Genomic DNA, 24,852 nt, shown 5'->3' on the forward strand with positions numbered 1-24,852 from the left:
TGTAAGTAATCTGATTCTTATAATCAGAGTGATAATTCTTCAAACTCTTTTATCTTGTATCCTGTCTTCCTGCTCCCCTTCCTTTGAAGTCATCTTCAGGTATACTCAAACGTTACTGTACTTGCAGTACCAGTGTCATGCTTAATACATCCTGGGGCCTGACTTTATCTTTACAAAGACAGACGATTCTTACCATCTGTTCATCAAATTACCATTGTCAGAGGATGGAGTTCCCAAACTGGGATGTGCTATATGGTGCATTAGAGCTGGTCTCTAAAATATGATCTCTTATTTGGAAGTAAGCAAGATAAAATAGTTTCCCTTTGTCACTGTACAGTAGCCTCATGTATACAATTCCTTTCATTTCTAAGGGAAAAATGAACTTAAGAATTTGATTTTAAATCTACTGAGTTAATGAAAACAAGCTTGTCAGTGTTAGCAGGTTACAGATTTGGAAAGGAATTTAGAGAGTACAGAGAGGGAATTGCCATCTGAGTAATTTCTATTCTTACAAGCACTATATGTAACACTCACGTTAGCCATGAAACTAACCCTGCTATTAACGTGGCCATGAGATGATCTGATAGTCTGTGTTTTTCAAAGTGTGAAAGTAAAAAGCTTCCTTTGAACTAGAAATCAATGGAGATAACATTTCCCTTTTCCCTTGCTATGGCCTGGACCTCTAACCCCAGAGCTGGAACCTAGGCTCAAGTAGTGGAAAGTCCTTGACTGGTGGCAGTGCAGAGAAAACCATCACCTGTTCAGTCACAAACAACACATAGGCTTACAGCACTGTTTGTTAAATTAGATCAGCTAATAGTTGCACAGCGGAGTTTCAAAGCTTCACAGCACAGTTAATGAAGGCTTTGTAGATGCCGCGTCCCCGCTGAAGCCTTGACCTTTGGGTTTAATATTTAATGTAAAAAATCTAATGCTGCTTGGACTTACCTGATTTTCAGAATAAAAAGGAGTAGAATTGCTAAGAAACGGGCACAAATTTTGACCTCTAGACCTGATCTCAACTTTGTTTACACCATTTAAGATTACTTCATTAAGCTAGTAGGCAAATATTCTGATTTGCAGGTACAAAACCAAACCTTAGATTGGGCTTGGAGTCCCGACTAAGTTTGATTTTTTGGTTCAGACTAGGACTTTGTGTGGTGGATTTATAGTGTGACTTAGTGCTAATCATGCTGTCACCTCCAGAACCCCAGGCTGATATCTAACCTGCCCATAGGCTAGACAATATGGAAAGGAAGGTTAGTTTTTAAACAAGATTTCTAATAACTCTCTTCAGAGGATGTGACACAGTAAGGTATGTTTGAAACATCAATACCAAAGCCAAACAAAAAAAAAAAAACAAACCATCAAAGCAGTTATTTGCAGTATCATTGCAGATATTTTAGACAAGTTGAAATATGTAAGATTAAGAGGAAATTTTAAAAAGAGGTAATTTAAATTTTAATGAAGGGATTCTAGCTCAGAAGCTAAAAAAAAAAAAATTAAAGATCATTTTGCACAGTAAAACCTCCTACTTTGCTAGCAGTTTCTTGTCATAGAGTATATGAAACCTTAATTTTTCAGCACATATATGTATGTATAACTTTATATATATGAGCATCCAAATCCCTTAATTTTCTTATCTTTCTTTCACTTTTGTAAGTGTGAGCTTATCTCAGTATGGTAGTGATACTGTCAAGTATAACACTGAGTTATTAATGTTCCCCCTCAGTGATCTTCATATAGGCTCTACCTTCTATTTGCCTAGCATGGGATCATGCTACCAGCAATGTCATGTATTAGGTATCCATAGAGTGTTCATCCATGACAGTGCCATGCAGATACCCACATTGCCTCTGCATGGGATATCAGAAAGCAGCTGCTATAGCAAGACAAGCGAGAATATGAGTGCCGGTGAATCTTCCTTTGACAGTTTTCTATCCCCTAGCTCTTGACAAAGTGGGTTTGTGCTGGACTACCAGACTGTGAATGATGGCAGCAGAGCTATAAGCACCGTGTTTGCTTCTAGATCTGCACAGGCTCCCCACCTTTCACTGTAGAGGTGACAATGAGCCACTGAGCAGGGAGTAACACTCCAAGGTGCTGCAGACATTTGTTTGCCTGAAAGACTCGGTGCTACCCGTGCTCTTCTGCCTTTTCACAGCCAGCCTGAGGCCTAACCATCTCACCTCTGACTAAAAACCCCCATGACATTTAGCAGAGAATGCTGCCCATGTGCATTCTCGGCAAGTCCACCGTAATTTAAGCTCATACCCTTCTATCCTTGCTAAAACCCCAAATCATTGCTTCTCTTTGGGGTACTGGAATTTCTTGTAGCAGAAGGGTATCTGATGGTGTCCTTCAGAAAGGCGCTTCAGACCACTTCCTTTACCCTGAGTCCTGTATTGCCAGAATTTTTTCAGCATAGTAAAACTATTTCATTCATTATCAGGAGCTTAGTCATCTGATTCTTGGTGTTGATGCTGCCTTTCAGAACAATGGCTGGCTGCCACTCTCTGCTTCTGCAAGAGAGCTCGGCTCAGGAATCTTTCTGTGTTTCTTTCTTTTTAATATCCTTGGCCTTGTCGTGGGAATTGATTTTTTTAAATGTCCACCTGGTATGTTTTCTCTTTGTTAGAAACACAGACCAGGTGTTAATTTGTAGCAACCTCACTGACTTCAGATGATAACAAGCTCAGAAAGGATGAAAAATCAAAGTGTGCCCCACCATGCCCAGAGGAGCAAAACTGTGTGGGGCAAATGTTCTGCTGCTGGAAAAAAAAAAGTACCTAGAGGGCACACTACTCCCCCCTTACCATTCCTTTAGGTACCTGCTCTTGTCCTGGTTTAAAATGATTGGCAAGACCAAAGGACCCCAGGGAAAGAAACAGATAACAAGAATAGCCCCACAAAGCTGTGTCATGCGTTAGTTGTCAATAAAACAAAACCAGGGCAGCACAGTTTTGATCACCTCTACTCCATTCTCTCTGACCCTTTGGGGAAACCTCAGATCACATGTATTAGCTACCAGGAGCACGGTAAGAGGTGAGCTGAGCTGCCTTTGCATGTGGAGACCAATGTGAATGCAAATGAAGAGTACTCTGATCAAAGCCTTCCATGATGGGAATATGAGATGTGGAGGATCCTTGGGTCTAAACACACTTTTCTCGGCCGAGCTTTCAGCCCAACACTCTCATACACATAGCTAAAAATAGCCTGAGGAGTTTTTGTTTTACTTTTTATGCTTGGAAAGGAAACAAGAAGTATTATGATCATGAGCATAAGTAGAAATGTTGGATTATAAGCTTCTTGGCCACAATATTAACAGCAGCACTGGTGCTAGGTCATGTTTTTCTGTTCTCTGTAGTACAAAGGACTTGTCCAAAGTATCCTTGTGTTTCTTGTCCATGTGAGAGATGCAGGCCTGTTGGCTAACTTTTATTGACTGAGCCTCACACAGAAAATGTGTAGTTTAGTTTTTTTCTCTTTGAAGCTGAGCCTGAGAAATACTTAGGTACCCTGTGTACAGGACAGCATGGCACACAGATAATGGGGCAAGCTGTCATCAAGGCTGTTAAATGCCAATCAGCTAAGCTGAATTCATACTAGGTCAGCTTAGTGGTTTGTTGACAATGCCTCTCATTACCTGACTGATATAGCTGCAGAGAGCTCTTCAGCAAAATTCACTATTATTACTTTATCCTGATTTTTTTTTTCTTTATAAAATTAATGAAGGGCAGAACTGGAGCCCAAACTTGCACTTTTATGTCAGTAGTCCATTCCCTCAAACTGTCCTGACTTTAAAAGACATTAAAAGGGCAACGAATCTCACAGAAGCTGATGAAGGTATTTAATATTTTGGCATAGATTTTCATGGTTAAATGATTAACAGAGATATGCAAATTACTGATGATCCAAGGTAACTGCACTATTTCTGCTTGCACTTTTGATGAGAGGTGTCACTGTGGGAAGGAAATGAGTCACATGTTTCTAAAAGGCCAGGAGAGACCAATTTCTGAACAGTGTGAGTACATTACTGGCAAGACCACGACAAGAGCATTAAACAGAGGAACAGATCAAACATGCAGGCAGATGAACTGCAGTAGCAAAATACAAGACACAAAGATGGACTTTCCCTCTGATCCGATGAGCTGCGTGTTTCTCACAAAAACAGCAGAGTGGGTGATTTCCTGAGGCTCACTCACAGCAAAGCAAAAGCAATAGTACTGTGGATTTCCTTGTTGTGTGATGTACATATTGACTTACTTTCAATGCAGAAAATTCTTTGTGACACTTTGTGTGGCAGAAAGACTACCTGCTACTTCTTTTCTGCTACGTCCAGCAAATTGTTATTTGCCTATGCAACTTCAAAGAGAAACATTCAAAGCCTTTAGAAGTTGTCATTACCACCATGGAGAACATAATGAAAAATTCTGGAAGAGCTATGATCATAGAGGATGGGAGAGAAAACTTGCTTGCTCTGGAGCCTGTGGAAAACCTGACACTAAACTTAGAGACACTATTAATTCTACATTGTTCTCCCTTCAGATATGCTGCCTGCAGGTTCCCTTGCCTCTCAGTATGGTCACTGCTTTCCATACAGCTGCCATGACTGAACAATGTACATACACATGTACTTCCTTTGATTTCACTTATGTTAAAATCTATAGCTTTTAGTTTTGTCCTGAGAATTTTATATTTAACACCTTCTGCACATTACCCAAAATACTGGGTCACAGAATGGCCATTCTTATGCTCTTGCTAGGAAAGCAGGCATCAAGATGCAGTGTTGTCAGTGATGAAAAAAAAAAAGAGATGAAAAAGCAAAAATAAGTATGCTGGAAACTGACTGAAGAGAGATGGCACACAAAAGAAATTCTCAAGAAGAACTCTCCTCAAGCTCAGGTGTTCTGGGCTCCTCAATTCAAGAGAGATGTTGACATACTGGAACGTGTCCAGAGAAGGCTAACAAAGCTGGTGAGAGGCCTGGAACACAGCCCTGTGAGGAGAGGCTGGGGGAGCTGGGGGTGTGCAGCCTGGAGAAGAGGAGGCTCAGAGGTGACCTCATTGCTGTCTACAACTACCTGAAGGGAGGTTGTAGGCAGGTGAGGGTTGGTCTCTTCTCCCAGACAGCCAGAAACAGAACAAGGGGACACAGTCTCAAGTTGTGCCAGGGGAGGTCTAGGCTGGATGTTATGAAGAAGTTGTTGCCAGAGAGAGTGATTGGCATTGGAATGGGCTGCCCAGCGAGGTGGTGGAGTGACTGTCCCTGGAGGTGTTCAAGCAAAGCCTGGATGAGGCACTTAGTGCCATGGTCTAGTTGATTGGCTAGGGCTGGGTGCTAGGTTGGACTGGATGATCTTGGAGGTCTCTTCCAACCTGCCTGATTCTATGATTCTATGATTTTTTTTAATATTGACTTCTGATAGAATACATTCAGCGGTTAAAAGAATGTGACAGGATTCAAGGGAAATATCCTGCCTATTTCAGGTACATGATGGATATATGTTTTGAATTCCATGACTGTTTATTAATCCTTTCTTCCCATAAGAGTCATAGAGCATTGACTTAAACTGACTGTGGAAGTGGTTTGAGGAATCCCTACAGCTGTTTGTTTAAAAGTCACAAAGCTACAGTTCATATTGCAAGGGAAGAATTGCAGTTGCCTTGTGCCTTCTGTATGCTCCAACCTTCCAGAAGCCAGGGAAATTTAGATGTCTAATAGGAAAAACAAAGCCAAAGTAAAGTACTTCAATTCCTGTTCTAGAAGCAAGTTGAAGTTAATTACTAATAAATATTTCCCTTGAAGTCTGTGGATATGAATTTGCCACCCTCAGACATTGACCTCATTGCCAAGGTGAACGTAACCCAGATAATTCATTGTTTATCTGATGGAATGCTGGAATGGAACTCTAATGACAATCTTTTCTAATTCCAATGGCTGTGTAAATATCATAAAAACATACAGTAAAAATCTGGCTTGGTTCCAGGCATGAAAATATTGTCCTTTGTGGTTAATCAAATGAAGAGAACGGGAAGACTCTAGTCTCAATTTTGAAAAAAACCCAAACATTTAGCAACAGGAGGCTACACTAATGTTCATTTTCAGTACTGCCCATACTGTTAAATCTGTGTTAACATGCTGCATATTGGTCCCTATCTCTGACTTTGATTGTTGTGCCTTTCATCCTATATCTTAGAAATGTTCCCCTGACATCAGATTTACCTCTTAGAATACAGTTCTTAGCCATAAAGTCATGTCAAAGGAGGACTGATAAAATAGAAGACAATTCAAATAAAATAATACATTCAACAGCAGATAACAGTTCAGATATATGTTTCTTATCTCTACATTTCTTCTTCTGCTGTGACTAATTTCTTCATCTTTTGGCCTGAGTTTTCCCCAAGCAGAGCTTATGGCAGTGCACATTGTAGGTGACACAAAATCCCCTGGTGGATTTTACCTTATCTGTCTTTTGATATCCATGCTATCAGATTGTGTCTGAGCTAGTTTTCCTATTCTAGTCAACTCAAATGCAGTCAATAGAATTTAGAGTATGATTGATCTGACCAAAAGTTTGACTACTTTAGGATGAGAGGAATTGAACCTTAAAGTCTTTTGAATTTTTGACCTTACCTCTAAAGGATATGAAGAGGACTCATGGCCAAGAATTTAGATGCACAAGCCTACACTGTATTGAGATGTATCCCCTCCCAATTGACTGTAATGGGTTGTCAGTCAGTCTTTGAATATACTGAGGGTCTTAGAATCATAGAATCAGTCAGGGTTGGAAGTGACCATAAGGATCATCTACTCTACACCCTACCCTAGATAGAATCATAGAATCAACGAGGTTGGAAGAGACCATTCCTACCACAACAAACAATAGCATACATGACTTAAAATTCTTTAATATTGACAACGTGAAAAAAAAAATAATTACTTGTATAAGTTTTGTTAGTGGGAAAGGGAGGACAGCCTCAGTTCATCTTTAGCAGTTGGGTTCATGATTTAAACACCTCTCCTGGGACAGTAGTAGTCTTATGTTCACTTGCCTTCTTTTGATGGTGTCTGTAGGTCACTTAAAGATGGCTCCTTTTGATGTTTCTTTGATTACTTTTGTTACCACTTCATGTTCTTGCTGGACAGCTCCTTTTTTAAAGTGCAGCAGAGACAACAGGAAGACAAAGAACACCCTGCTCAGTCTAATGATCCTTTTATTAAAAGGACAAGTAGATTTTTAGTGTAATCTACCATGGCATGAAGAGAAATAGAGCAATACACTATGCCAACCATCCAGTGTCGTATACTATGGTACTTTCTCCCTCTACTTTTACCTTCATGGGTTTTACCTAATTGATTTTGGGGACTGTAATCATTTCATCGAGATTCAGATGGTCATCTGTTTCTTAAGACCGACTTAAAGTTTTACTTATATAAAGTCTTACTTGTTTGTGAATGCCTAACACTTAGTATCATGTCTCACTTAGTGCCATGGTCTAGTTGACTGGATAGGGCTGGGGGATAGGTTGGACTGGATGATCTTGGAGGTCTCTTCCAACCTGCTTGATTCTATGATTCTATGATTCTAACAGATAGCTTTAACTTCAGTTGTGAAATTTGTCTTAATGTAAATAACTAATTGTACTTTGCTAGTTGAAACAGAAAGATTAGCACAGATAAGACACTGCCCCTTATAACAGAAAGGTTGGAAGATTAAGCCTGAGTGCACATTTGAACTTTAAGGAGTGGATCACAATGTAAACACATGATGAAGTATTCTCAGCAAGGGAATAGCTGTGTAACAATATTTTCAATCTGAAATATGGCCACACAGGATGTAAATGCAAACCAGGCTGATGGAAGTCAAAATCCCCTCCTTCTGAGAAGAACAAAATGACATTTGTGGAAGAAATGTTTCTGTTCCACTGTGAAGTGGATGATGGATGTACAATATGAAAACGACAGGGAAAAAATCCAGAAGGAGCTCTATACTGTAAATGCTCTTAAGTGCACTAGTTACATATGTATATTTAATAGTACATAAAGCAGGGACAAAATCATGCTGCGGAATTGAGTGCATCATCCACATCGGGCCACATCTGGAGGAAAGATCTTGAGGCTAAATGAGAACATGTCTATAGTTGTTGCTATTATTATTAAGAACCCACTGTGAGAACATTCTTTCTACACATTTTTCCAGTGCAGATATTCCTCCCCAGTCCTCTTCTCTATTAGAAACACAATGTCTGGATGGACTGATGGACTGTGCCAGTATAGTGGCTCTTACAGAATATGTTATGTTGATACTCAAAAGGCTCTGAGAAATCATAATGATAAAGTACAAGAACTTTATGTCTCTATCTGTGTGAAGGAAATATGTTGAGCAAATAGGTATGAGATTAAAAAGTAAGACTACCCAGGTAGATTTTCCTATGCAAAACTAGCAAGACTGAAGAGAAATACCTTCTGTGTCTCTAGGCAGGCTGTGTCACTGCAATACAGGAGCCATTATGTAACTAAGCAAGGATGATGGTGGTTAATGGCTAATTGAAATGGTCAATCTTCTGTTGCTTTATCTACAACATATTTTTGAAAGTGGTTTGATAATATTTTTTGCTTAATTAGAGAAGCCTTCTCTAAATCATTTTTGGTGGAAGCTGATTGACTACTGGTAAGAATCCTGGTCAAAAGGATTTAAAGATTAGTGAATATGCCCAGTCTTTCTGTGAGAGGTGCTGAATTTTTATGCATTTCAGTTTGTGTTACTGTGGCTACTTAAAACACTGCCTGGAAAAGAAAAAAAAAATAAAAACCAAAGAAGAGGTTGGGCAAATTCATGGGCAACACATCAATTAGGAACACAAAAGAAGCAACATGTCCCTAATCATTTGGCTGAAGAAGCTGAAGAAACATGAGGTGAACAGGCCACAGGATCTAGGTGGATTCCTTGTATAGCTTCTCCTAGTGCCCTGCAAGAAACAAACTGCTGAGCTAGGTTATTATGGCCAGCAAGGCTTTTCTTTTGTTGAATTCTCACTTGCTATCTTTTTCAGTAATTTTCCATTCAAATGGTGAGGAACATAGTAAGTGGCATCTGGAGTCCACTGGAGTGCTGTCTTTCTGGCATACTACTGAAGGTATTGAAGGTATGCATTGAATTTCCTGGGGTACTGCATAGGAGCAGGAATTTATGTGCAAAACTTGCTGAGACAATCTGGAGGACAGCTTGAGGAGAAGAGCCACTCTCATTCAGCGCCATCCAGGCAGAATCCCTCCTGTGAACTGACACCCACAGACACATCAAGGCTGTTTTCTGGAGGGACAGAACAGCTGTTTCACTGCAAAAGAAATTCCAAGATGAAGTAACAGTTACAACACTTACAAAACAGACAAGGATAGTCAGAGGACCAAGACACATCTCTGGGACCTGAGTTATCTGAGACTCTGAACATAACTGAGTTATGTTTCACCTACACTATTAGTCTACTAATAGTCTGAGTCACAGAAAAAGGATCCAGACAACTTGCAAAGAATTAGAGTCAGTGATAGTGACACAACTGAGTTCTCTCACCATTTAGTGACATGGGCTGGCATTTGGTTAAAACTGAGGCCTCTTTCTTCCATTGTCCTGCATGGTGCTGGGAATGAATAGGCTCCTGGGGTTGTGGCTTAAGGGGATAGAACAAAACCAAGCCTCACACAAAAACCCAGCACAAAAATCTGTGGCAGTTTAAAGGAGGAAGTGTTGAGCTTCCATTATGGGCTGCCTCCATGTACCAGGCAGAAGAACAAAAGCAAGCTCAGGTGAAAGCTCCAGCTCCTCATCATAAACATAGCAGGGTGAGACTGAAGCTGTTTGTAAATGCCTGAGACAGTAGGAAAGGAAGCCAGCAGGCAAGGGCCCCTACAAGGCAGCACATGGTGTCCTGCTCCTGTTTTTTCTCAAATCCACATGTTCCTGTGGCCTTGGTAAAAATGGTATTTAAGTGGCTAGTATGATTTAATTGTGTACATATCTTTTCAAACATTACCAATGTGCTCATTTTACATGCACTCTTTTTGTCCTTCATAGAGACAATTTTCTGCGTGGTCTTGTGGCTCTGCAGGAGCATAGGATTGTAAGGTCTGCAAATAAGCTTGCCTGGAGACAAAAGTTTTTTATTAAGGCTTTCCATGAGGCCTCACAACCTTCAGAATTACTATGAGACTAGTGTTGTCAGTTGACTCAGAGAAAAGTCAGGATGAGACTATTTGCTTCCTCATGTCTGATTTATTGCTCTATTTTTCAGACTGCTGCTCTCTTAGGTCAGGAATGACAATATGTGTTTCAGCATGTTTTTGAGGGAAGTAGAGGAACATCTCTGACTGTAACTGCCTACATATTCAATCTTAAATATTCAGTTCATGATCCTGTCCTGGTAAAAATTGCAGTGTAAGGAAGCCCTGATAGATCACTCTTCATTTTTCCTTCTCTTTTCCAGTAAAAAGTATTCTGCCTACAATACTGATTGAATCTCTAAAATTATCTGCTTCCTTCCTGACTTTATAGTTTCCTATTTGATGCATATTTGCTTTCATTTTTCTCTGTAGGTTTGAAAGCACTTGTCATGTAACAGTGACAAGAATTTGCAATAGATGTTAAGACCCTATTATTGTTTGAGTAACAGAGAAAGCAGACATTTATATACACTCTCAGGAAATAGTTATTCAAATTTCCCTTTTTCTTTTTTTTTTGAGTGCAAATGGTCATTTCTCTTCAGTAGGCTGAAGAGAGACCACAGTCAGATTTGACTGAGTTTCAGTTGGAAGCTTCACAGAATCACAGAATGTTAGGGACTGGAAGGGACCTCAAAAGATCAGCCAGCCAGAGCAGGATTACCTATGCCAGATTGCACAGGAATGCATCCAGGTGGGTTTTGAATATCTCCAGATATGGAGACTCCACAACACCCCTGGGCAGCCTGTTCCAGTGTTTTGTCACCCTCGCTCTGAAAAAAATCTTCCTCAGGTTTCCATGGAACCTTCTATGCCTCAACTTCCACCCATTGACCCTTTCCTGTCATTGGGCATCACTGAGAAGAGGCTGGCTCCATTCTCTTGGCCGCTTATATATTTATATACATTGATGAGGTCAACCCTTCATCTCCTCCTCTCCAAGCTAAGGAACCCCAGCTTATTCAGTCTCTCCTCATAAGAAAGATGTTCCACTCCTGTAATCATTTTTGTAGCTCTGTGCTGGACTCTCTCAAGCAGTTCCCTGAGGTCCTTCTTGAACTGAGAGGCCGAGAACTGGACACAATATTCTAGACGCAGCTTCACCAGGGCAGAGTAGAGGTGGAGGAGAACCTCTCTTGATACTACTAACCACAGCCCTTCTAATACACTCCAGAATGGCACTGGCCTTCTTTTGGGTATAGTAATGTTACATGTAGTGATTTCATAGAAATGTCTGAATTTGCTACACTGAAGCACAAGCTATGGGATGGAAAGCAGGCCTCTGAGCTGGGTGAAAGTGTGAGATCGAGGTGCCTCTGAAAGGAATGTAGTTTGTGTAAAACAAGATGCCTCAAGTCTAATCTAATTGCTTTATGGCCTTCATAGCTGGGTACAACTTGGTGCCTGTTTCCTTACCTAGATGCCATAACTGTCTCCTTAGGATTAAGTTGACACATTCTCTGAAGATCTAGATAATATAGTCCTGCTAAGTTGTTGTGTCTTGTTAGAAGATAAGAAATACATAACTAATGTATCCTAGCAATTAGTGTGTAATCCTAACACAAATATATGTAACCAATTAGAGTCTAACATGATTTGTAACCCTGTTGTGTAGCCTTCTCATAGAAAGTATATAAGCCCATGCTTGGGTGTAATAAACTGGAACTTGCTTGTATCAAGTTTTCTCCCCTTCTCTTACCCTATTACCCATGGTAATCAGCCTGTGGCAAATGGTGACCCCAACATGAACATATTGCTGGCTCATAGTCAATCTTCCATCCACCAGGACCCCCAGGTCCTCTTCCCTTTCACTGCTCTCCAGCAGGTCAGTCCCTGGCCTATACTGCTACATGGGGTTGTTCTTTCTCAGGTGCAAGACTCTACACTGATAAATCATACTCTGTTCACATGCAACTCAGGGACTGTCAACTTCTTAAACTTCAAACCAAGAAATTGTTCATATGAATTTTCTGGAAGATGAACTGTTTGATATTCTGGTGCATGTTTTAGTCTAGCCTTTATGTTGGGGGTCTTGTCTGCATGGCATGTTTTCTTGCAAGCTATTTACTATATTATTTATTTCTAACTCAAAATCATTAATGTCTTTGCTCTTCCACACTTCCTTGATAAAAAGTCTAACAGAGAAACTATGCTTTGTTTTGTGCTCAACTTTACCAGTTTTCTGATAACAAATGATTGCACTTGTAACAGCCCACCTTGTGGGGGGTGGTGTTTCAATAATATGTTTGCATGTCTGCATCCATACTTTGGAGAATCCAAACAGGGACCTGAGCGTTTGCAGTGGAACAAAGGAAGCATGGTAGCAAGTCATTGAGAAGCTTGGTTTTGCATGCAGAATCCCTGAATTAATAGAAGCGTTGATTTCTAGAACAAAAGCAGCTTGCTTTGCTGATTCATTTAGGAATGACTTTAAAAGCTTGCCTATTAGCTGCAGTAGGCTGTGTCCAGAGAAGAGCAACAAAGCTGGTGAGAGGCATGGAACACAGCCCTGTGAGGAGAGGCTGAGAGAGCTGGGGGTGTGCAGCCTGGAGAAGAAGAGGCTCAGGGGCGACCTCATTGCTGTCTACAACTACCTGAAGGGCGGTTGTAGGCAGGTGAGGGTTGGTCTCTTCTCCCAGACAGCCAGAAACAGAACAAGGGGACACAGTCTCAAGTTGTGCAAGGGGAAGTCTAGGCTGGATGTTATGAGGAAGTTGTTGCCAGAGAGAGTGATTGGCATTAGAATGGGCTGCCCAGGGAGGTGGTGGAGTGACTGTCCCTGGAGGTGTTCAAGCAAAGCCTGGATGAGGCACTCAGTGCCATGGTCCAGTTGATTGGCTAGGGCTGGATGCTAGGTTGGACTGGATGATCTTGGAGGTCTCTTCCAATGTGGTTGATTTTTTTTTTTAATCTTCCTTTCCTCTCCATCTCCTATTTTCCCATCTTCTTCCTTTTCTGTTTGCTTCTTTTCCTCTCCATCTTACTCTTTCCCCACATCTTCCTCCTTTCCCTTCCATTTCCTTCCTTTTCCCCAATCTTCCTCTTTTAATCTCTGTCTCTTTTTCCTCTCCATCTCCCTCCTTTCAGCACCACCTCCCCTTTTCCACCATATCTGCCCCTTTCTCACCTGACATTTCATTTTCCCCTTTTTCCCCCAAACCCAGAGCACCTGGGTTCTGTTGGGAGTCTCCTCCCACCCCAGGTGTGACCACTTTGCCCTCCCTGCCCACTTCCCTTTATAATCTGCCTCGGGAAAGGCAGAAGCCCCCAGCTTGCCCAATTGGGCAGAGGATCCTCCTCCCAACATCACTGGTGAGTCCTCATGGTGTTCACTGGGTGAATGGGAGTTGGACAAAGGCCGGGGGGCCTGGTGGCCCCCCGGCAAGGCAGGCTAGACAGTCAATGGTCACTCTAACATCACCCATGGGTGCTGGCTATTGATTTATTCAAATAGGAATACCAATCAGCTGCAAAATTTGCAAATAGTTTCTTAAATTGTGATTTTCAGTTGAAAAAAATGCAAATAAGGAAAGATTTCTCATTTTTAAGATAAAACTACTTCTTATTTTGAAACATCTCATTACAAAATTGAGTAATTTTATTCATCAAACCGCCCATGGGTGATATATTCCAGGTTGAAAAATGCATATCCCATAACTTAAAATTATTTGAGAATGAGGTTGTTTTGTCTACACAAAAAAAAAGAGGGGAAAAAGGAAAAAATACTTTTGCTAGCAAAGGTTTTTTTGGTTTTGTTTTCTTTTTTATAGTTTTTTGGGATTGGGTTTTTTTGTTTGTTTGTTTTTTTAGGTTTCTTAAGTTTTCTATAAAAACCTGACTTGCCTTTACAGGTTCATTCTTCTTTTATATATTGCCTTTTTGCATGGACTTCAGTTTAATTTTTATCTTGATTGCTCTGATTGGAAGTTTGTATTAAATTCGGTGATTTTTTTTTTTTTTTCCCCCCTTGTACTAAGAAATGTGATGAAACAAAGTGATATGGCCCAGGGTTCTTCTTTATACTCAAACTAGAATGAGAAGGGGAAAAAACAGATGTGAACTGAACTGGAAGAGAAGTCACAGTGGATGTATATGGAAAACTTGAACTGAATTCAAAGAAACCAGGACCTAAAAGAAGCTTTAAGCCAAATCTTGTCAAATCAGGCTGATCTTCATTATAAACATACTCAGTCTCATGATCTAAACATGATCTCACCCATACATGTTTAGGGAAGATGGAACTGACATTTTGCAACAGATTCAAACATTGTTCCTGGGCAGTTTTGAATTTGTTGGCCATTTGGAGGTCTGTGAGCTAGGTAGAACCAGTAAACATAGCGTAAAGCATATCAGACATATCCAATATGCAAATTGGCTATCAACAGAAACCATCCAAAATTCAAGAACATTATTACACTGAAATTGGGTCATTTTGTCATGAGAGAGCTCTAAGAGAGATTATATCATTTCCTGACATAAAAAGAAACATTTGCGTTCTTTGATGATAGCAGAGTTGATCGGTTTCAGAGTGTTTCGGCTTTCTGGCATGCCAGTAACATGAGGACATGTCATTAACCCTGTAATAAAAGAACCAGGCTTGATGAAACTTAACCTTCTAGAAACTCTGATTGAAAAGCAAAGTGTTCACTTACTGTTACTTGCCTTTGTATCTAGCAAGATATTTTTTAGGGGCTGAATTAGTTGTTAGTACTAGGAAAAGAATCCTCCTCTCTGACTTTAAAAAAAGCCTTTCTTTAAAGAAAACATCTGTATTTTAAGGAAGCGTCTGCAGAGAACATATATTGTACAACCTCATATCCAAAGAAATCCCAACTGCAGCATTGTAGATGAAAAACTTGAAATCAGCCCATGGGCTCTGAACTTTGAGTCTTTCTGATTGGCTTTGAATAACTTTCTGTCATTTTTGTTTCGTTCCTTGTGATTTCTAAATGTGTTTCCTTAGAAATGACCTTGGATTTTGATAGTCCTGTTCTAGGAGAAGGTTTTGTCCCTGTTTACATCAAAGATTAATATGAAGAAAGCTAAGACTCAATCTTTTCTTTTGTGAGGTGAGTTAGTCCCAGTTACGCGCTTATGCCTGTTTTCCACAAAACAAACTGCTCACAGTTTTAGTGAGAGCTAGATAAAATACAGCAGTTGACTTCTTAGGCCATTTAGGTATAAGTCTTTTAATACTCAAAATAAATCAAAATACAGTAATAGTTACTTCAAAATCGTTTGGAATACTGTATTTTTTTAATCTGCAATTTGAAGAGAGAGGAGGTGGAAGTGTGATCTACAGCCTGCCATTATTCTTCAATAATTTAATGAATCCAAAGTATTTGAATTCTCAAACTCCCTAATTTTGACTATATTTCACAATGTGATGTCAAATCCTTAGGAAGCCTAGCCCAGATGAATGTGATCACACAAAGGAAAAGGCACCTCTCCACTTTTGCTTGGATTTTGTTTATATGAGGTGTCTCAACCAAAACTCTTCCCAGCTGCATGCATGTTGTTCTGAAACTCTATATTCTAAGGCATTTATTTCTACTACTGCCTAGTCAAAATAATATGTGCACTTTCTGACACTAATGACTGATCCATAATTGTATCATAAATTTTTAATAGCTAATTTTTTTCCAAACAATTGATCTTAATGGGATAACCATTCTGACACTGTCTCTAATCTCAGCTGAAGAGAGGGAGAGGGGGAAAAATGCTTAATTTTCGTCCTTATGCCTGACATATTTCATGACCTAATCAGATTGGTTTTCTTTCAATTAATATTGGCTCTGCACTAATTTTTTTTCTATTTGCAGCTATTAATGAATAAATTTAATATCTGAATCACGTTTTTTTTAAATTGGCTAAAGGAATAAATGTATAGCTGCATTCATAAATGTATATCAAAGCTACATATTCTACCTTGGTCTGCATGCGAAATTTCCATTACCACTAATGGGAGATAATGTGGGTGTTTTGAAGGCAGAATGTACTCCATGTAGTATCCACTAACCTGACCTTTTCCTATTACTCCCGTTTTCCCTTCTTTGTACACTGTTTGCTACTGTAACACAGCATTTGAGTTTTAGGAAATTTACTGAAAGCAACAGCAAAATACCTTTCTTACAACAGAAAGATTTTGCAAGACACACAGTGGGTAGATCTGTACTAGGAGAGCAAATGTGGCAAGGGCATAGACCAAGGCATGTTTGGCCAGATGTAGATAACCTAAATTGCAGGCACTAATGTTTAAACAGATGAAGGCCTCCTGAATTTCTATTCCATGGTTGGGACCGCATATGATAACAAAAAAGGTCACGATTGCTACTAATGTTGATGGTAACAAAGCAATGTTGGTGCTGTGGTGGTGTAGAAAGATGTCCATGTGGCAGATAAAAAATACAGAAAATAGGGCCATGTTAGAGCCATATCTTAGGAAAAGCTAAATAAAAGTTCCTCTATGTCAGTGAGTTGTTCACAGTTTTTCTTACCACTAATAACATAAGAGCCTTTAAAACCCCCTAATTTTCTTCATGCATCCCATGCTTTCACTACACCTAGTGTCAGGAAGTCACTGAAGAGTTTGCAGAACTTTTACCTGTGTAAGAACCAGAGCTAAGGCAATTCTTCATTTTGTCTGTATCTAGTGGTTTTCTTGCTTTTAATGTTATCTGGTGTTCCTTCAGTTTCCTTGAGAGAAAACTTATGATAATGAAATGGATGAGATGGTAGCCTCATAGTCAAAAAACTTGGTGCAAAACATTCTGCAAGCCAATTTCGCAAGTCAGCTGTGTTCCCACTTGCACTGTGATGCGTGTATAGCATGATGACAAAAGAAATGCTAAGCAGCTTAGTCAATGAGAATAGCATTATTGGGTTGTGGGTTTTTCAGTGCTGTGAAATGGGCTAGAGGAAAGTTTAGAAGAAACATCTAATTAAAAGAACCCCAAACTCAAAATAACAATCTAGAAGATAAACCAATAAGAACTTCTCTAATAACAGGTGAGTTTGTCACCGGAATGTACACTCACCTGCTCTTTTACTGTGTCCCAGTTATTAAAGTCATCAGAAAGGGTCATGAAGATGTGTACTTGAAGAGGGTGGAGGAAGGTTCCAGGTGGCTGCTAGTTGCAAATGTAAAGTTTTGGGTACCCTAAATACATAGTTGCCCTGTGACTTCTAGTCAGGTTTGGATGATAAATGGGGTTATTTATTTTTGAAGATAAACAAATTTCCTATCAAGTGGTGATTAATAATCTCAGGATCAATTTGCTACAGAAAAAAATGCAAATGATATAAAGCACTGTTAGTATCCTTTAAGATGAGAAAGGATACCTAGTACTGAAATTGTCAAGGGTTAGGGCTGAGCCTGAAGCAAAATGAGTAATAGATGCTCTCTACTGGCCCCTAATCCCTTCCAAAGGGGAAAAGACAGGTAATAAGGAAGAAAGACTTATGGATTGGAAGAGAAAACTAAAAGAGCTTTAATGGAAACAATAACAATAAAATGAAATATATGCAAATAAACACAAAACCAATATAAACCTAGGCACCCTCATGGCAATTATGTCGCCATCACCACTGGTGCTGTGTTAGACACAAGGAAAGTCCCAGACTTGTTGCGAACCAGACTCAAAAGCCTGATTCTGCAACAAGATTCAGGCACTCATATGTCAGGATCAAAGGCAAAATGCATGCAGTCCTCCTTGGATGCTGTCCATTGAAGAGGAGAGCTTGGCCTTGTAATCCTTCAGTTTTGTACTGATTATGAGGCATGTGTAATGGAATCCATTGATGGCCAGTTTAGGGTCACCTGTCTTGCCCCCTTCTCCCCACAGGTACAGCCTTTTCCTTTCTGAACCCCTGATGTTGTACATGAGACTGGGCAGTGACCTTGGTCTCCACTGGAGCAAGTTTAAGCAAGAATCTTTCTGCACTCCAGTCCTTGGTAATGAGTCTGCAAAAAATTCACCACTAGCTTCAGATAGTGCATTTAGAGACTGAGATGAAAAGTAAAATCACCGAGTGGAATTAGTTCTATTCCAACTCAAACTAGGACAGAAAAGTTGAGGCACTGATTATGGATAAAGCACCAAGCAAATGGGAAAAATCAACTTAAGCCTTTTTGGCTCTAATAAATCTTCAGACTGTGGTTAAAATCTGTCGTGAGGTAGTACTGGATTGTGTTGTTAACTCCACCTAGGATTGATCTTTCCATCTCTTAGATATAATAAAGAAAGAATAAAAAAATAGGAGAAAAACATAGAAGTAGTGGTAGAAATATTGAAGTATTGTTTCAAAAGGTGGAACAAACAGCAGTGTATGCAGGCATCAGTGGAAGAGGGTGCTGGTACAATGATGCACTGCATAATTTATTTGGAAGAACTGCCAAAGGAAGGTGGCATTGTGATAGAAAAGTTCTTGGTTTGGAGGACTTAACTGGAGTTTTAAACCAGAAGAAAAAATTCCTATATAGAATCAACCAGGTTGGAAGAGACCTCCAAGATCATCCAGTCCAACCTAGCACCCAGCCCTAGCCAGTCATCTAGAGCATGGCACTAAGTGCCTCATCCACTCTTTTCTTGAACACCTCCAGGGATGGTGACTCCACCACCTCCCTGGGCAGCCCATTCCAATGCCAATCACTCTCTCTGTCAAGAACTTCCTCCTAGCATCCAGCCTATACTTCCCCCCAGCACAACTTCAGACTGTGTCCCCTTGCTCTATTGTTTGCTTTGGATCTGTGCCTTTCTTTGGTCACTTCATTGTGGTCCTTGGAAATTAAGTATATTTTTGCTTATAAGAGATAGACCTCATTTCCTCTTGAAATCTTGAGCTACTGTGGCATCACTCTCCAGGGGAACATATGCAAACAAGTTACAGTCATCTCTTGCCTAGAGTATTGTCATATTTCATTTGGGAAATTACATGAGGATATTTCATAAAGAAGACTACAGTCCTTACATTCCCCTATGTGAATTGCATGCCAGAGTGCTCCCATTAGACATCAAATGAAAAACATGTCCAAGAGATAACATACAAATATATATTCAATATCTCAACATTGTTCAGCTTTAAGTACCCCAAAGTCTTAATGTGTTCTCTTGGATGGAGACAGATGTTAATGTCAAGAATCATGTTGAAAGGATTATGCTGGTATTTTATATACATAAATGACACATTTTTGTATTGCTGCCTGTGCTCTTTAAGTGCTGAGGAAATAAATAACTTAGGTAGAGGATGTGATGCTTTTTTTATTGTAATATAGTGTATAATGTGCTGGGACCAAATATTGTTTTAATGAAAATAAAATATTCCCAGTTCTTCAAGTCTGCATCCATCATTTCTGATTCTGTTTGAACATTTTCTTTCTGCCTCTTGCATGAGCACCTCTCCTGCCCTGGGACAATTTTCTCAGCATAGAACTAACTTCCAAGGATTCATTTGCAAGGTAAGAGATGATCCAAACCCTCACACCTGCTTCGGACTCATTCAGTCATCTGTGTTAAAGTTTAAATGACATTTATTTGTCAGAATCACAGCTCTTGATGATTCTGTGAGGACTTTGAAGAAGGGGAGGTGCTCTACCATTGCTGCTGAAGGAATGTTTTATGTCTTCAGCAGAGGCTCCAGTAGAGTATAAAACAATATCTGGAGGACACCTAATTAATACAATAATGATCAAAGTCCATTCCACAGTAACTATGCTGGAATTTCTTGAGGTAAAGGGTCATCAAGATAGATAAGGATCAACCATGTCAGTGCTAGGAAAAAGGCACCACACAGGAATAAAACCTCTCCTCTGCCATGCATTATGTGACAGCTTGTTGCATGCTAAACAATGCCAAAATATGCTTAATTATCCATGGCAAATCTGTCCATAGTTTGGACTGACTGTTAAAGAAGGTAGGGGTTTCACCATAAGCACGTCTACAAGAAAAATCGTGGTTTGAAATAAAACATTTAGTCAAAATTTCATCTTAAGATGTGGAAAAGAAAGGGTCTAAAACCATTCAAAATGTCAAAGAGTGTCTCCAATGTGTATCACAGAATCACAGAAATATTCAGGTTGGCAAAGAGCCATCAAGTCCAACCACTAACCCTACCATACAAACTTCACTCCTAAACCTTATCCCCAAGCACCACATCTAAATGATGTTTAAACACCTAGGGTTGGTGGCTTAACCACCTCCTCGGGCAGCCTATTCCAATGCCTGACCACTCTTTCTGCAAAAAAGATTTTCCTAATGTTCAGTCTAAACCTATCCAGCCACAGCTTGAGGCCACTCGGCTCTTGTTCTGTTGCTGATTACCTGTGAGAAGAGACCAGCACCAACCTCTCCACAGCATCCTTTCAAGTAGTTGTAGAGAGCAATGAGGTTTCCCTTCAGCCTCCTCTCTTTCAGATTAAACAGCCCCAGCTCCTTCTGTCACTCTTCAAAAGATTTATTCTCCAGTACATGGCTTGCAGCATGAGAGGTGGTGCTGAGTTGTCCTACAGGGCAAAAAATGGGCTTAAGCATGTCCGGTCTGATGTACCTGCCTGTCTGCATTGCAGCCAGAGGCGGGAAAACAGGACAAAGGGAACCCAGACAGCCGAGTCCGGTTTGATCCGGTTGCCTGAGAGGGGTTTCACGGGGACCACGCCCCTGTCGCGTGCGAGGCGTCTGCGCCCCCCATTTTGGGAAGAGAACAGCCTGTGGGTTCTGCCATTTTGGGGTCTACTTGGGTGATTGCCAGAGGTGATCGGGTGATTGTGGGGCCAATGGGACCATTAGCCTCGGCCATTACCCTATAAAAGGGGGTGAACAGGTGAATAAGCTGCTTGTGTGCTCGTTCGTTCCTCGCTCGCCTGCTGCCCGCCCGCCCGCCGCCTCAGCCGCCTCAAGCCGCCTCAGTCACCTCAAGTCGCCTCAGCCGTCGTCTCAAGCCACCTCAGCCAGCAGCTAATTCCACTTCGCAGCCCACGTGGAATTCGCCACAGACATTAGGACTAGTGAGTATTCTTAACTCTTTGTTCAAGTTGCTAAAGGATTTAATTTACCTCACAAGCGGTGAATGAAGCCGCCAGACTCTCTGTTAAAGACATTTTCTGAAACCTGTCAAAATTCCATTGTATAGAGGCATTCTGTGAAATAGTTCTGCTAACCGCATCAAAGAACTTGTGTGGAGAGTTGTAAATAAGTTTGGGGGAATTATTTTGTGCATATTAATAAATTATTTAATAACTTTTAAATCGGCCTCATTGCATTTTACCCCAAACTCAGATTTCAACTAGCCCCCTTCATAACAGAGGTGACGGTGTGGCCAGTAGAACAAGGGAGGTTGTGGAAGTCTCTTCCAACCTGGTTGATTCTATGATTCTGTGTTTATTTGGACAGAGACTACAGCGAAAAGTGGGCATTGAAGGCCTTGTTTTAAGATTTATACTTACCTGTATTACATCTTTCACTTGATTTTTTCAGTTTTGAGTGCTTGCCTTTGCAGTGTCAGGGTTCTTTTGAAAGGGTGTCTGTGCATGAAGGAGAAAGAGTGAATCTTCCTAGGGTTTTAATAAAGAAAATAAAGAATCAAACACAAATTCCATCAGGTAGCAACTGGGTGGCGTGCACATGCACCCTTACAGGCTTGGTAATCTCGAGATCCACTGCACAGGCTTCTTGCCTCTTGAATTAATTGCTGGCTGAAATTCTCATGCTTTCTGCTGAATAGCACTAACAGACACAGAAATGTTTCAGACATTTTCCCACTGGAGGTGTATGGAATGTTTGCTGGTAAATGTGAGGTGTAGAACCTGTGGAGCTTCAAATAGATCTGTCCCATTTTGTCTGAGTGGTACTTGTCCTGATACATGATGTCACATCTGACTTCTAAACTCTTGCTGTGCTGAATTTTGTCCAGTTCATGTTGGACTGGATCCTCTGGCACTGAGCCTGGGCTTAGCAGTCACCTGGGAAAACACTGAGTTCACAGAGAGAAAGAAAGAGACTTCCTGGCCTCAAGAGCTGGCAGCAGGCAAGGAAACACAACCGGTGTGGAAGGAATTTTTATGCATGCAGCTGCCAACTGTCTCAGCTCTTCTCTGAGCATGGACAAAATCAGGAACTTTTTGGAAGTCTACAAATGAGAGCAAAATCATGCTTAGTCCAGAGTTCACTTTCCACTTGTTAAATGTTGACTGTCTACCACAAAACGTCTTCCAGTCAGTGCTATTCTAACAAAACATTGTAAGTTTTTTATTTTTCTGAGATGGACAATGAGTGAGTTCTACCTCTGAGAAGTGTCTTTTTTGAGGAATTAGTGAGGTATTTGGCATGATGATCTCTTTGAAAATTCATTCTAAGTTAGATACCAAGTCTGAAAAAAATTAGCCTGAGTGGTTGCAGTTTGAGGGAATTTTAAGCCACTGAAAATTAAAATTTATTAGGAGTGTTGGTAAATTTCAAGTGTAGGTGGTGTGAACACCTCCATTAATGATACACGTGGAAATTCAGCAGCTAGCTACAGCAAATGAGACTTGTGTGTTGTTGGAGGGTTGGGGTATTAATATGCATATGGAGAGAGTGAAAAAATAAAATGCTTCTTTCCATATTTTTTAATGAGACAGGATCATATATTAGCAAGGAGAACAGACATGCTTAAGAAATTAAATAGAACAGAAATAGGAACAACTCTAGCTTTATATATTCCCTTGACAAATCTCTCGAGTTTTTATGACTGTGTAATCCAGCTCCTGTCACAGTTTTCTTTCAGACAATTGGTTTTGTGCATAGTTATTAGTCTGATGCTGCTAATCTCTCATTTCTGCAGGAGTAAACTCAACTGCTTCTATCTGAATGCTTACAATTTCTTTTAAAAGGACTTAGTATTAAAGTGGGAGATCCAAATTTAAAAATGATGCTTGATCTTTTTATATATTCCAGGTGGCCTAGAAACTGGGCAGTATATGGGCAGTATTTTCCATCTTCATCTTGTAGAAGACAACTAATAACGTGCAAATTTGTTTTTTAATTAATTAGTCTGATTTCCTTCCTCTATATTAGTACAATTAAACATAATAGATCACAGAATCAGTCAGGGTTGGAAGGGATCACAAAGATCATCTAGTTCCAACCCCCCTAGCATGGGCAGGGACACCCTACCCTAGATCAGGCTGGCCACAGCCTCATCCAACCTGTCCTTAAACACCTCCACGGATGGGGCTTCAACCACCTCTCCTTGGGCAACCTGTTCCAGACTCTCACCACTCTCATGCTGAAGAACTTCCTCCTCACATCCAGTCTGAACCTACCCACCTCCAGCTTTGCTCCATTCCCCCTAGTGCCCCTAGATGTAGGTCAATGCATCTCCCATCTGCGGAGAGGGCAACTTGTTCCCCGAGAGGACAGGTTAGCCTCCCTGTGGAGCTGCCTGTTTTTCCCTGTTAATTATAGAGGAGGGTCTAGATGATTTATGCACACCAGGCAGACGAGTTTCAGATGGATGTATCTGATGGAGATGAGACACAGTAGCTGAAATTATCTTCCTTCTTTCTGTTAGCATGATATTACATAGACATCAATATTTTGTTGTCTTCTCAATGCTCCTATCAACAGTTACAGGCTCAGATAGTCTTTATCCTGGTTTAAGATCAGGTACTGAGTAGATGCACCAACTGAAAACCTGACCTCTGGCTATCCAGAAACCTAGAGGAATACTCTTTCTCTGAGTCCTCTCTTCAGCATTGTGTGCTTTTCATCACAAGACATTCCTTGCTCACCTACTCAAAGCATAGCTCTACAACATTGTCTGAAATGGCTTGTAGCCTTTGAGGCTTCAGTCAGATAAAAATGATGTAAAGGAGATGTGTCTTTGTAAGAAAAAACTGCCTTTGTGAGCAAATTTTCAGGTAGACCAACCTAAGCATAGTAAATATAGAAATGTTCCTACTCATTTTAGACTATGACTTTTTGTTTCTTTCCAGACTCTGCATCTTAGTTTTTCACATTCATTCTTTTTAACAGCAAAGAATAATAAGCATAGTTTCTTTCACTAAACAACAAACGATGCTACTCCTCTTCAGACTCCCTTTGTAGTTCTTTTGAATGCATGTATCAAAAGACTAAATATCTCCTTCGTTGTTGATATCAAACCTGATAACCCAGGAGCCACACTTTTTTCCCATCATCACTTTCAGATTTTTCTCTCAATAGTAAGGTCACTTTCACCACAAGAACTACATGATCCCTAGCTGGGACCTCCAAGGTTACTAATTGTTTGAAGGATTATGGCACTCTTAGGCAATCAAGCAGAGTATGTGACTATGTTTCAAGAGACTTTTGGTGATTCAGTCTCTGAGTTTCCTGCAGTCAGTGTTGTGTTTTCTTCAGAGCACATGAGATTTGTGACTGCTTTTCTCAAACCTTGGTTAAGCAAGTCCATAGGCTGATGGACAGATTATTGTCCTATCTAGTCTACTCACCACATGGCATCTGAAACACACCCTGAGAAATCATGAAATGGTTCAGGTTGAAAGGAATTTTTAATATCACCCACTTCCAATTCCCCTGCTATGGGCAGGGATAACTTCCAGTAAATCAGATTTCTCAAAGCCCCATTCAGCATGGGCTTGAACACTTCCAGGGAGG

At 40.4% G+C, this 24,852-nt stretch overlaps 1 long non-coding RNA gene across 2 annotated transcripts in view; it reads left to right on the forward strand.

Annotated features, from left to right (window-relative positions):
* The first annotated feature begins 13,496 nt into the window (after positions 1-13,496).
* The window catches only part of LOC135181267 (uncharacterized), a 43,476-nt gene continuing 32,120 nt past the window's right edge, over positions 13,497-24,852 (forward strand). For both annotated transcript variants that reach the window (XR_010304799.1, XR_010304798.1), the window contains exon 1: positions 13,497-13,531. This is a non-coding gene — a long non-coding RNA (uncharacterized LOC135181267). The remainder of the gene's footprint in view (positions 13,532-24,852) is intronic.

Source organism: Pogoniulus pusillus, chromosome 14 (assembly GCF_015220805.1).
Source record: "Pogoniulus pusillus isolate bPogPus1 chromosome 14, bPogPus1.pri, whole genome shotgun sequence".
Classification (NCBI taxonomy): domain Eukaryota; kingdom Metazoa; phylum Chordata; class Aves; order Piciformes; family Lybiidae; genus Pogoniulus; species Pogoniulus pusillus.